The sequence below is a fragment of the Ambystoma mexicanum genome, chromosome 12, assembly GCF_040938575.1.
Source record: "Ambystoma mexicanum isolate Mex_15411 chromosome 12, UKY_AmexF1_1, whole genome shotgun sequence".
NCBI classification, from domain to species: Eukaryota; Metazoa; Chordata; class Amphibia; order Caudata; family Ambystomatidae; genus Ambystoma; species Ambystoma mexicanum.
This window is the reverse complement of record NC_090936.1, coordinates 641068550-641080205: the sequence shown is the minus strand read 5'-3', so window position 1 is coordinate 641080205 and position 11656 is coordinate 641068550. Positions and strand designations below refer to the sequence as shown.

Sequence of the window (11656 nt, the reverse complement as noted above, 5' to 3'; positions counted from 1 at the left end):
ATGTTGTGATACAGACATACTTCTAGTAGTTTCCTGAGCGAGCTCAACATTGCAGGGCATGATGCGGACTGTAGGTTAATGGCTTGCACCTCATTGTTGGACCAAAAATTAACCCTCTTATTAGCCAAAACTGTAGGCCATAACAACAGTGCCACCACAATGGGGAACATTTCCAATACCATTATGTTCTTTGTTCTCCCTTTTTTGTGCCACTGCTGCGGCCACTTCTGAGCACACCACTCTGGCCCCAGGATTACGCCGAAAACCTCACTTCCCGTAGCGTCTGAAAACAACTGTAGTTCGGTGTTGGTTTCCCAAGGAGTTCGCCAGATTTGTACTCTCTAAGAATCTGAACCACATCCTTAAGTCTTCTTTGAGGCCAGTGCTTAATCTAATAAGGTGTTGCTTCTGAACCACACCTGCCGTCGCCCTGGCCAGCCTACGTGCAAAAACCCTGCCTGCTGGGATTATCTTGGCCGCAAAATTCAATTTTCCAAGAAGTTGCTGCATTTTCTCAAGGGTGGTCCTGTCTTTTGACAAATTACTCGATATTTCTTCCTTCAAACCTTTCACTTTATCCTCGGGCAACCTACAAGTGCCCCTAATTGTGTCTATCTCAATGCCAAGAAATGTCAGAACCCTGCAAGGGCCCTCTGTTTTTTCAGGGGCTAAGGGAACACCCAACTTCCCCCATTGATTGTTGAAACACAGACATTGCTATTGCACAGTCATCTGACCCTTCCTTGCCAGAAAATAGAAAGTCGTCTAGGTAGTGAACCATTGCCCCCGCTGCTCCATTCTGCGCGCCGCCCATTCAAGGAATGTGCTGAATGTTTTGAAAAAGGCACAGGACACTGAGCACCCCATAGGCATACATTTGTCTACATAGAAACCCCCCTTCCACTGGAAACCCAGCAAATGGAAGCTGGCTGGATTCACAGGTAATAAGCAGAATGCAGACTCAATATCCACTTTAGCCATCAAAGCCCCTCTTCCCATATTCACCACCACCGAGATAGCCTGATCAAAAGATGCGTAGTGAACAGAGCATACTTCTGGGCTCAACCAGTCGTTCACTGACTCGCCTTTCGGGTAAGAAAGGTGGTGGATGAGCATGTACTTGCCCTTCTCCTTTTTGGGGACTATGCCCAGAGGTGACATAATGAAGTTGGGGAGAGGGGTGGCATCAAATGGTCCAGCAATCCTGCCTAGTTCCAGTTCTTTTTTCAATTTCTTATCAACTTCCTCAGGCAGATCCTTCGCCGAAGGTAAGTTCCTAGCAAAACGGCAGGTGAGGGGACCCTTGTAAGGAATAACATATCCTTCTGTGAAACCCCGAAATAACAAATCCCTCTCACGCTCTCTGGGATAATGGCTTAGATGCTCCACTAACACCCGCAAATTCACTGGAGAGGGACCCTTCCTAGATAAATCCAAATTCCGTGTAGCCATGCCTGTTGCCGGGGGGTGGGAGGGAGGGAGTGAGTATGTGAACCTTACTGTCCTTTTTTCTGGCCCCTATCCCCGGAACCCCCCTCCCGCTTGAAACATCTGACCAAGGGATGGTTCCCCCCGCATTTCCCGCACTCGTGGCTAAACTTACACTTGGGACCCCAGTTGCAGCTGCCCTTGTTAAAAAACCGGCATGCCCTATTAGCTCCCTTCTTCTCCTCTTGTGGTCCATTCGAGGTACCAGATCCTGTGGTTCCCGACTCTTGGCCCCCCCGTCCCTGGGGGGTATTGTGAAAGGATTGCCCCTTACCACCATTGTTTTGCTTACCGTACCCGTTCTTCTTCCCGCTTTTGTAAATCTCATTCCAGACAATACTCTTCCTAGGTTTACCCCCCATAAAAGTGACCCAGCCTTCCATCATTTTCTGGTCCCATGACATTGAGGGGCAGTGTTCCATCATGTGCCTAAACTGTCTGTCATAATCAATCCATCCCGTGGAACCATACAGCCTAGCTTCTTCTACAATTGATTCCCTGTACTTGATCAAACCTGGCCCCTGCTCGTGGTTCTTTTCCATCACCAAAACAGACATTATATGAAATGCCTTCTCCCAGTTGGCGATGTTCTCTTCTCGATGATACTTACAATGCCTCTTATTGTTCTGTTCAGCGCTTAGCGTGACATTGGGACCAGCGTCTTCTATTGCCAAAAGGCTGAATATGTCAATATTCTTCCTGGTCCATATTTGCTCTCTAATGTCCTGGGGTATATGCCAGGCTAAGGATGACCTGCCTGATAACAGGGGGGCAACCGTCACCGGCTGTTCCGCTCCTAAAGGCGCTACAGGTGATGCGAGTGAAGGGATGGGGGTGCTGACGGTCGGGGCCGTGACTGTCGAAGGGGCAGGGGAGGATGGGTATACTGGGCAAGTTGATATCAGTGGTGCTCGCACCGGTCCCCTCCCACACACTCCTAGCTACCGGTAGGGTAGCCACTGTGGCCGCGGGAACCCCATTGCCCCTGACCAACAATAATAATTCTTCCAAAATCAACCCAAACCTTTCATTACCTACTGCACCACCGACTGGTGGTCACACGCCTGTTTTTTCAACTGAAACCTGTAACATGGGGGGTGCAATGGGACACAATTGCGTTTCGCTCACACTCGCTACACCTGCGGATGTTACAGCTGGCAAAGCTGTGGCGCCTGGCCCAACCGGCGCCAGCTCGCTGACTATTTGTACCGTGGGCGCCCCCTGCAACATTTCAGCCGCTTTCTTACCCTTTTGCTGGCGTTTCCTCTTGGCAGGTAAAGGTTTTAGTGTGGTTGCGGTCGGTGGGGGAGTGTCCACCACGGGGGGGTGGACAGATCTGGGCGTCCACCACAAATTGTTTGGGTGGCTCTGGTTGTTTTTTGGCTAACACTTTCTTAGCCCAACCCTTCCCCTCACTGCGCATCCTTTATTGGAATAGCGCCCAGATGGCCCCTTCGTCCTCTTCCTCACTTGACCACGGGGTGTTGGGCACTTCCTCAATCGAGTGGAATAGATCTTGTGAGTCCTCCACCGACGACATCCTAATGGGATGAAAATTCACGTTACTACCCGACCTTACTGCATCCCACGTTGCGGGTGCTGACTAATGCACCTTGCCAAGACTAATGTTCACACATTTGGAGACTCCTGACCGATACCTTACCCCACTCCTTTTTCTTTGTGGTGAATGTCACCAAATTCCTCTTAGCTGCTGCTCCTCTGGCTGACCTGTATTGAAATTAAACCACAACATTGAAAACTTCGTTAATTTATATCAAACAGGCGCCTGAGGGTCATAGAGGAATGTACTGGCCTAAAAATTGCAAAATGGAGAGGGGCAGTTCCAGTTTTAATTGCCAAATGGAGATGTCGGGGATCGAACCCGGGACCTCATACATGCGAAGCATGCACTCTACCACTGAGCTACATCCCCTCAGTAAGCTACTTCCCCTCGGTATAAAAGGGAAAAAAGTGGAGAAGCCGGTGATTGAACCCAGGGCCTTATACATGCAAAGCAAGCGCTACGAAATAAACATTATTACATTTTCTGATTTTAGGATGGGCTCAAACCCCCAACCTACCAAGTACCAGCAGTACGCATTAACTGCTTGCGCCACCGAGACAGGCAGAAAAATTGTGAAAAACCATTTATAACACAAGAGCGAGGACGGCGGCCCCCACCTGATTTAAAACAATGCAACGCATATGGACACGGCACGGTCGGCCACAACTGGTTCAGAACTCAGGTCTCCAGCATGCCAGTACCAAGCACTTACTGCTTGAGCCACTGGGGGCTGCGCTAAGCGCACTCGAGCCCCACAGCACTAGACATTGCGAGGCCGCATCGAGAGCACCTGAGCGATTGCACTCGATGTAGAAAACGCCCGTTCCTAGTCCCCTCCCACACGCGGCACTCGCGGACACATACCGGACGAAATACAGCTAATAAAAAACCCTGGTGAATTGGCGCTCTTTTATCGAGCTCGGGATGCCCCCCTAAAAATAATTAAACGCGCCCTGCAGATTCCAGACATTGGATTCGAACTCGGGTCTCCTAGCATTCCAAGAACAAGCACTTACCACTTGCGCCACTGGTGGCCGTGCAAGGTTGAAAGGCGCGTTTAACAGTTACACAACAAGAACCCTGGTGCGGCGGCCATGCATCCATCCTTCGCTGCCACACGCGGAACAAATAATGGGCCGTAACGAAAGACATTACCATTAATGTCACGTCTGCCCCAACTCAATGCAAACGACAAACGTGCCCTTAATACACATAGGCCCGCGGGCCCAACATCTCCAGCACAACGCGAATATATATCAGCCTGGGCACGGCAGCCCCGAATTTAATCGCAACGCAGAGTGTATAACTCACTTTTTCACAATACAACATATTGTGGGCACGGGCGCGGCGGGCCCAACATCTTTCACAACGCACTTTATATACCTCTGGGCGCGGCGACCCAACTTGCTAAACACCAAAGCACTTGAATTAAAACAATGTGCACGTAACGTACACAGGCACAGCGGCCACACAATGTCACGTCGGCCCCAATTTCATCAAAACGACCTAAATACTATAGGCACGGCGGGCCCAAACACCTTTATTACATGCGAAGTTATATATACATCTGGGCACGGCGGCCCCAACTGATTAAACCATGCAGACAATTCATAGACCCAAGTGCATGGCGGCCCCCAGCTTGCATTACAACGATGCACACGTTACACGAACCTCCGCATGTAAAAACAAACAAACGGCCAGGCGGCCAAGGATGAATAAATGCTCCCCTGTACGATTGTTTTGAGGCCCTCTCCAGCCGACGCGGCGGCCAGCGAGTGGGCCCCACCCCCCCCCCTATACTTACCAATCGAGCTCTCCTGGAAATTCCTTATCCTTGCACGGCGGGAGCTGTTGGCCAAAAGAATGATGGCCAGCAGCTTCCGCCCTTGTAAGTGTCCCCGGGAGACCCGGCCGGAAGCATTTGGGGGGGGGGGGGGAAAGAGGAGAGGCATGACCCGCAACAGGAAGGGGGCGGCCAGAGGGGACAGCCCGCTATGTAGGCTGTCCCTCTAGCGCCCCCTGTGGGGGCCAGTCAGCCTCTGAATACATAACTTCCTTTAAAAAGACCCCCGATGTGTTTTCTTAAGCGTGCGCTATTCCATCAAAAATAAAATGGTGAAACACTCACTAATGTTTTGCCACGCAGCGCATACTAGCATTGGTATAGCATTGGCATTAACATCGTTTATAGATCTAGCCCTGCTTGAACAATTACTAGGACCAAAATGCATTAAGACAGCCTGTGCCAGTGGCCGGCACCATCATGCCCAACTCTGTTTAAGGAAAGAGTCACCAGCTATTCTAAACACATACAAGTTTACTTACAAAACACATGTAAATTATTTTAGCAATGTGTTGCTACTGTCTTTTTTCTGCATCTCGGACTAGCACCCGACCTGGATGTAAACAAAACTATACAGGGTGCATTGAAACTGTGCATTCTTAAGAAATACAACAAAAAAAAAGACGACATTGAAACACAATACATTAAAAAACAAATCTTTTAAATGACCCCCAAATCATGCGCATGTTTAGTTTGAAAATAAAAAAGCAGGTCACCTTCCCACCGGTCCTTAAGATAATTTGTAAACTCGGGGTCTGGTTTCCAATCAAATGCCCTGCAGGGGGTTACAGTCCTCTGTACCAGGGGCCCCAAGCCACGATGGGTCCAATTAGCTCCTTGGAATTTCCCCAGCCTGCCAGCAACTCCACAGGGATCTGCTTGACTCCAGATAGTGAAGCTCCACTGCTGCAGTCAGTGGTGTCTCTTTTTAAGGGGCAATGATCCCCACCCCCAGTGCTTTTTCCTGATTGCAGAGGCCCTTGATTCTACCCTTTGTCCCCCCCTTCCACCAGATTTCCTGCACCCCATGTATTTATTGCCTACTAGTCACAAAATGGACTTCCTGTGTCGTTGTATCAAAATCTACTTTTAGCTGTTACCTCTGGGTGCTGCTTCCTTTTGCTTTCATATCGGCATCATTCTATCAGAATCTGATTATAGCTGATTTAGTTGATTAACAACTCTCAGTAGAGCGAAATATAGAAGGCCTTTTTTGCAGGCCACCCATGTGCATCCTGTTGCTGGCTCTGCGAAAATGCAGAAATGCCATTGTGAGTCATCAGCATTCCTGGCATTCCAAAGCCTTTGAGCAAGTATTTTAGCTTGGCAAAGCCAAAAACCCCTTCCCAACTGCAGTGCTGGTTTCATAGCTGTATGTTGCCGCCAACACAGTAATGTGCATCGCCCTACTGAAGAGGTCAGTAGGCGTTTGAGCTGCTCTGGTCTCTGTAAATAGCTAGGGAGTTTCTGAAGGCTGTGACGGCCTGATGTAGATCAGTGACTCTACAACTGCCCTTTTCCATTGCCTTAATTGAAAAAGAAATGCACATTGCCAAAAGCCAATAGTTTGGGTCTTTTGTATTGGCTCTATGAACCACACTTTGTATATAAAGCAAATTCACATAGGGGTATTGTTGGGCTGACATCCAAGGTCCGGGCCGTCCTCACAGCATCTATTTATACCCTATATAAAATGTAAATTAAAGTTTAATCTTACTAGATGATACAGTGAACTCAATTCTCTAGCCTTTGTACAATTCATGACATCTCTACTATATATAGAATTTATAGCCAGTTCATATAACATTCATATAAAATGTATATGAAAATAATATCAACAATTTTGGGATTCTTAGAAAATATATGCCAGATTTATATATACATGTTACATACATTTTATATTAAAGATAGCAACAAAAATGTGACATAAAACGTAAATGTTCATTAACTTTACATCAAATCGATATCAAGGGCCGGCCTTGGACTGGAAATAAGGTCGGGGCACCTTTCTATTTTAACATTGATCGTTTAGGTACCCCATTGTACTACTAATGTGTGTTTCAGAGTGTCCACATGCCGAGCGCATCCGCTATAAATAGCGTTTTTTGATAATGGACTTCGATTTTTCTGTTTGACTCACAAGTGCGAACTTTCAGAGTTTTGATTTCCTAAGCTTCCTGCACTTGCATATTTTATATCCAATCATATTTAATACTATACATATGCATTCTGTAAGGGTGACAAGACCTTCCGAGTTTTTCACAGCACGTACGTACCTCTGTCCCGGCAACCTTTCACAGAGGCTTTGGAGTTAGATCCTTTCCACTGCATTTCCCTGACACAGTGCATATATCGGGATATTACATCATGGAAATTGTAGTGGCTCAGAACAAGTAAAGCAAATGTGCTCTTTGCAGCCCAAGAACAAGTTCCAAAAGCAGAAAAGGTGAAGCATGACTGCGTAAACTGATGGGATATGTTAGACGGGTGTGCAGTGTATGAGTGAGAAACTAAGGCATCACAAAGAAGGCTGGGTTCAAGGAGAAAACGGGAAGTACCTGCGTTCCCAGTAGTAAATATCTTAACTTTTAGCCTACATTTTTTTTCATCATAGAACGTGAACCTTAACTATTTGCATACAATAACACTATTATTAATGTACACAGTACTGCTCTCCTCTTCATAGAAAATACACTGGACAATTCTACATATGATCCGGCTGAGATCATATATATATGTTTCTTGATATGATTAAATCTTTACAGCCATTTATCAATTATGACACATGCTCCTCAAAGAGAACACATCAACCAATAAAGTGGTATGATAAAGTGTGTAAAACGGCAAAAATGTAACTCTTAAGAAAAAGTACTTCATTAGACTGACCAGAGACAATCGGCAGGAAAATCCAGAGCTTGTGAAAACTGCAAGATTACGTTATAAATATGTTATTGAGAGGAAGGAGGATTTCTAGGCCAAGAAGTGGAGAGATCTTAATCAATTAGTAATACACTCCAGAATGCTTTAAGAGCTGAGATTCTGAGAATAGTGACAAGCTGTTGAGGAAGTGTACAAAGCTGCCTGGTATGAGCATTTTAGAATGCTATATGATAAGGCAAGCCCCTCGTTTGCTTCTTTAGCATTCCCGACCCAGAAGCTATTCTGTTTTCAATTTGAGGCTCAGAATAGTGGGAAAGCGCTGGGCCCTGATCTGAATCCAGTTGATTTATATAAATCTGACATCCTGTTTTGAGCACTGTGACAAATCGAGGGTGTTTGTCCCCCCCTTGAGGCTAGGGAGGTGTGCCCACTTAGCAAGATCAGCCATAGAGGTCTGGGCAAATGGGACCTCACTGGGAGTGATTCCCCTGTAGGGGACAAGGATTCCTATTCCCACATGTGTCTGACTATACCAGCCTGACTGTCTGCTTACCTGGGACTGCTCCCAAATATCATTAATGGGGATTCATATCTAGTGGCTTCAAGTAATGCTAGACAGAAGACCAACCCTTAATGGAAACAACACGCTCCCTTTCCCACGAGACCATCTGTAAAAGGAACAAATGGACCTGGAAGAGGAGAGAGATAAGCTGGGGAAACCCTTTGACGTAGCCACACTCTGGAGGGGTGGAGCTGACAAGAGCCTGCAGAATATGTTGGGTGTCCTGACCCACGTTTAAGCTACCCTGCTACAACATTTGGTGCTGTGGGCTTAGAAAATTCAAGATGGCGGAAAACCCACATGTGCGCTGAAATCCAGGAAAGCTGCGCAGTTTGTGCGCACACTGAAATGGTTGCCTCACTTGCCACCCACCAGTGCGAGAATGAAAGGCTGGGTTGCCATGAGGGAAATGGGTTGCCAAAGGAAAAACAGTAGCGCCGGTTAGCTTCAAAGCGCTTTAAAACCACCATTGGACTACCCGCACAGTAGTCTGAAACCATTGGGAATGGCAATGCTGATTGCCAAATGCAACCTAGAATTGTGGGGAATTCATTTCTTAAATCCCAAAAATGGGTGCAGTACCAGTACTCACCACTATCCAAAAGCCGGCGTTTTAAAACCACTCTGTGTGTTTTTCTGAAGGCAAGCAAAATGCCTATTTCAAACCTTGCAACATGTGCAAAATATTTACTGAACACCAGCAGACATTGGCAGAATGGAGTTTTGTGTGCCTACAAAATCTGGGAAATGAAGAGCCCAAAAACAATGCTTATAACAAAAATGCTATGGAGTCAGCAGCTTAAGCCTAACTGCAACTGGATTTAAAACCACCAAAATCGAAAATGTTAAATTAAATGAGTGACCTATGTTTGGTGTCACATGCCTTTGTAACTGTTGAAATGTCATAGTTTTGCGCTTAGAATCAGCATTCTAGCTGCATGTGTAAAATTACAAGTTATTTTAAAAGCAACAAAAAGTTAGCTGAAGGTCTGGCTTAAGGAACTTGATTTTGCCTAGCAACTACCCATCAGCAGTGAAACTTGAGTCACCACTGTGTTCCCAGGCCAACCTTCCTTTTGCTGCCCAGGCTAAGGATATGCCATCTATCTGATAATTGAATTTCCTGTGCTCTGCCAGAGAGTGAACAAAGCCCTCTCCACTCAGGCAAAGGTTTTTTATTACAGACGTCGTAAAAAGTGGCTTCCTCCTGGAGAAGCTGGGAGGAGCACTGCCTGTGAGAAGCAAGCTGGCTTGGCAGAAACTGGAAAGACTGGTTTCTGTACCATGTGACCTGAAAAGACACACCCCTGCAGCAAGGATATGGTTTTATAAAAAGGGGGATAATTCATAGAGCGGACATGTGAAAATTTTATAAATGATACCATAATTCTTGTGATTTTTCTGCCCACAGTTTAAGACGTGGTAGGAACCGGTGGTATGTTCAGGGGGGTTTTAGCGGAAAAGTGGATATTACTCTAAATGTGTGCATGTTAAAAATCTGAAACTTCATCAGTTAATGTCCCTACCCCCTGCACACATGTATGTAAAGTTGGGTCCATGTCGGAAATTGGAAAAGCAGTTAAAAAGTCAATTATGTACACTCTTTGAATGCAAGCTCCGAGAATGAGCAGATTTGGACATAGACATGGCTAAATTCAGCCACACCATGTATATGTAATTTTAAACAAATGTGTACCTGTGCAAATATGTTTTTAGGTCAGATATAGATTGTGTGTAAAGTTGACAGGGGTGGGTTCTCTGTATCATAAACAGACCTCATCATGATGACACTTCATTTCATTCCCCCAATCAAGGGGACGAATGAAAGCTGACCAATGACGATTGAGAGGGGCAAGTCTAGTGATGCAACACACACACCCATTCTCAAGAAACAGATAAAAAGCAGAGAGTCAGGACACATAGGGAGATTCATTTTTCATCTGCCGCTGAAAGCTCTGCCGGAAAAATCCATACTTACCTCCATCAAACTCCAGAAAGCCAAACTAGAGACTTCAATCTATCCAGAGCAGAGAGACCCAAAGAACCGGTGCCTAGCAGAGACCAGACCCCTGTGAGCAGTTCCAGAGGCCAGGCGCTGTGAGCAGAACCCGGAAAGACCTGACCAGACTGAAGTCCGTGACCAAGTCGCTTTCCTGTTCAAAATCTCTTGTGAGTACTTAGCAAAACTCAGAACACATCTCTTAGTTTAAATTCATCTAATTCAATCTATTTAACCTAAGTAGAACTGCCTCCTAGCTGTCACCTGTCATTCTAGCTGCAAAAATTTGTCACTTGTCATTTTGTGTGCGTTTAAAATTTACAAAACCAAAAACGACCTTTACTAAATTACTCATATCTCCGCAACCGTTTGGGCTAGAGACTTGCAATAACTTTCATTTGGAAGCTGAGATCCCAGGCTTTTCTAGGACCCCAAAACGGTAGAGATAGTCCTTGCGGTTCCTTTGTAATAGCGCTCGGCGCATCCGCGAATTTTACCGCGATTTGCAATTTCTTCACATGTAAAAACTGCTGCTGTTTGCTTTCCATTGGCCAGAAATTCGTTTAACCTGCTAACTATCCCTGCATCATTGCTAGTGTGAGCCTGGACTAATATTAACTAGATACCACTCACCCTGAACCTCTATAAGGGAATTAAAAGCAAATTTAGCATATTTCTCATTCATTGCCAGCACATATCCAAGCATTGCCTGTGTTTTCAAAACTCCTATCTGTTTTCTGTAAGCTTGCTGGGATTGAACTGAATTACAGTTGATTGCATTTCTGAGAACTGTGTGTTTTCCTTCCATTTCCTTGCATTGCATAAAGAGGGGGGGAGGGAGTAGCCAGAGAAAAGTGATTACATTGTCTGGTTGAATCATATTGCGTATTTTCTGTACTGCATTCATTGAATATTGCATCCACCTGAGCTACATAAAGCATCCTCTACCACATTATACTTTTGTTCCTATTTACCAGTGTGCTATCTTATCCATTTCATGTCAACTCATTAGTGATTATAAAGAAGTGTGCTAGTGCCAGATTCTCCATTGTTAATCTTTATCATATCAGATTAAGGGTGATATTCAATTATTAATTTATTATAAGGTGTGATATATATATTTTAATTTATCAAATAAACCTTTTAAACTTGCAAAACAGAACTACTTCTTGGCTCAGTGGGGTCAGGGGGATTCCAAGAGAGGGGTGTTATACGAGGGTAGTCATCCAGGACGCATGAACTGGACCTAAAGATATATCAATAAGGGTTTTCATTCAGTATTCTAGACTAGGCGTTAACTTGGCTGTAGTGCTGAATTGA

At 45.5% G+C, this 11656-nt stretch overlaps 1 non-coding gene across 1 annotated transcript; it reads right to left on the bottom strand.

The window, feature by feature from the left end:
* Positions 1–3349: 3349 nt before the first annotated feature.
* Positions 3350–3421, bottom strand: TRNAA-CGC (transfer RNA alanine (anticodon CGC)). Its single transcript has one exon. It is a non-coding gene; the product is annotated as a tRNA-Ala (tRNA).
* Between the last annotated feature and the right edge of the window lie 8235 nt (positions 3422–11656).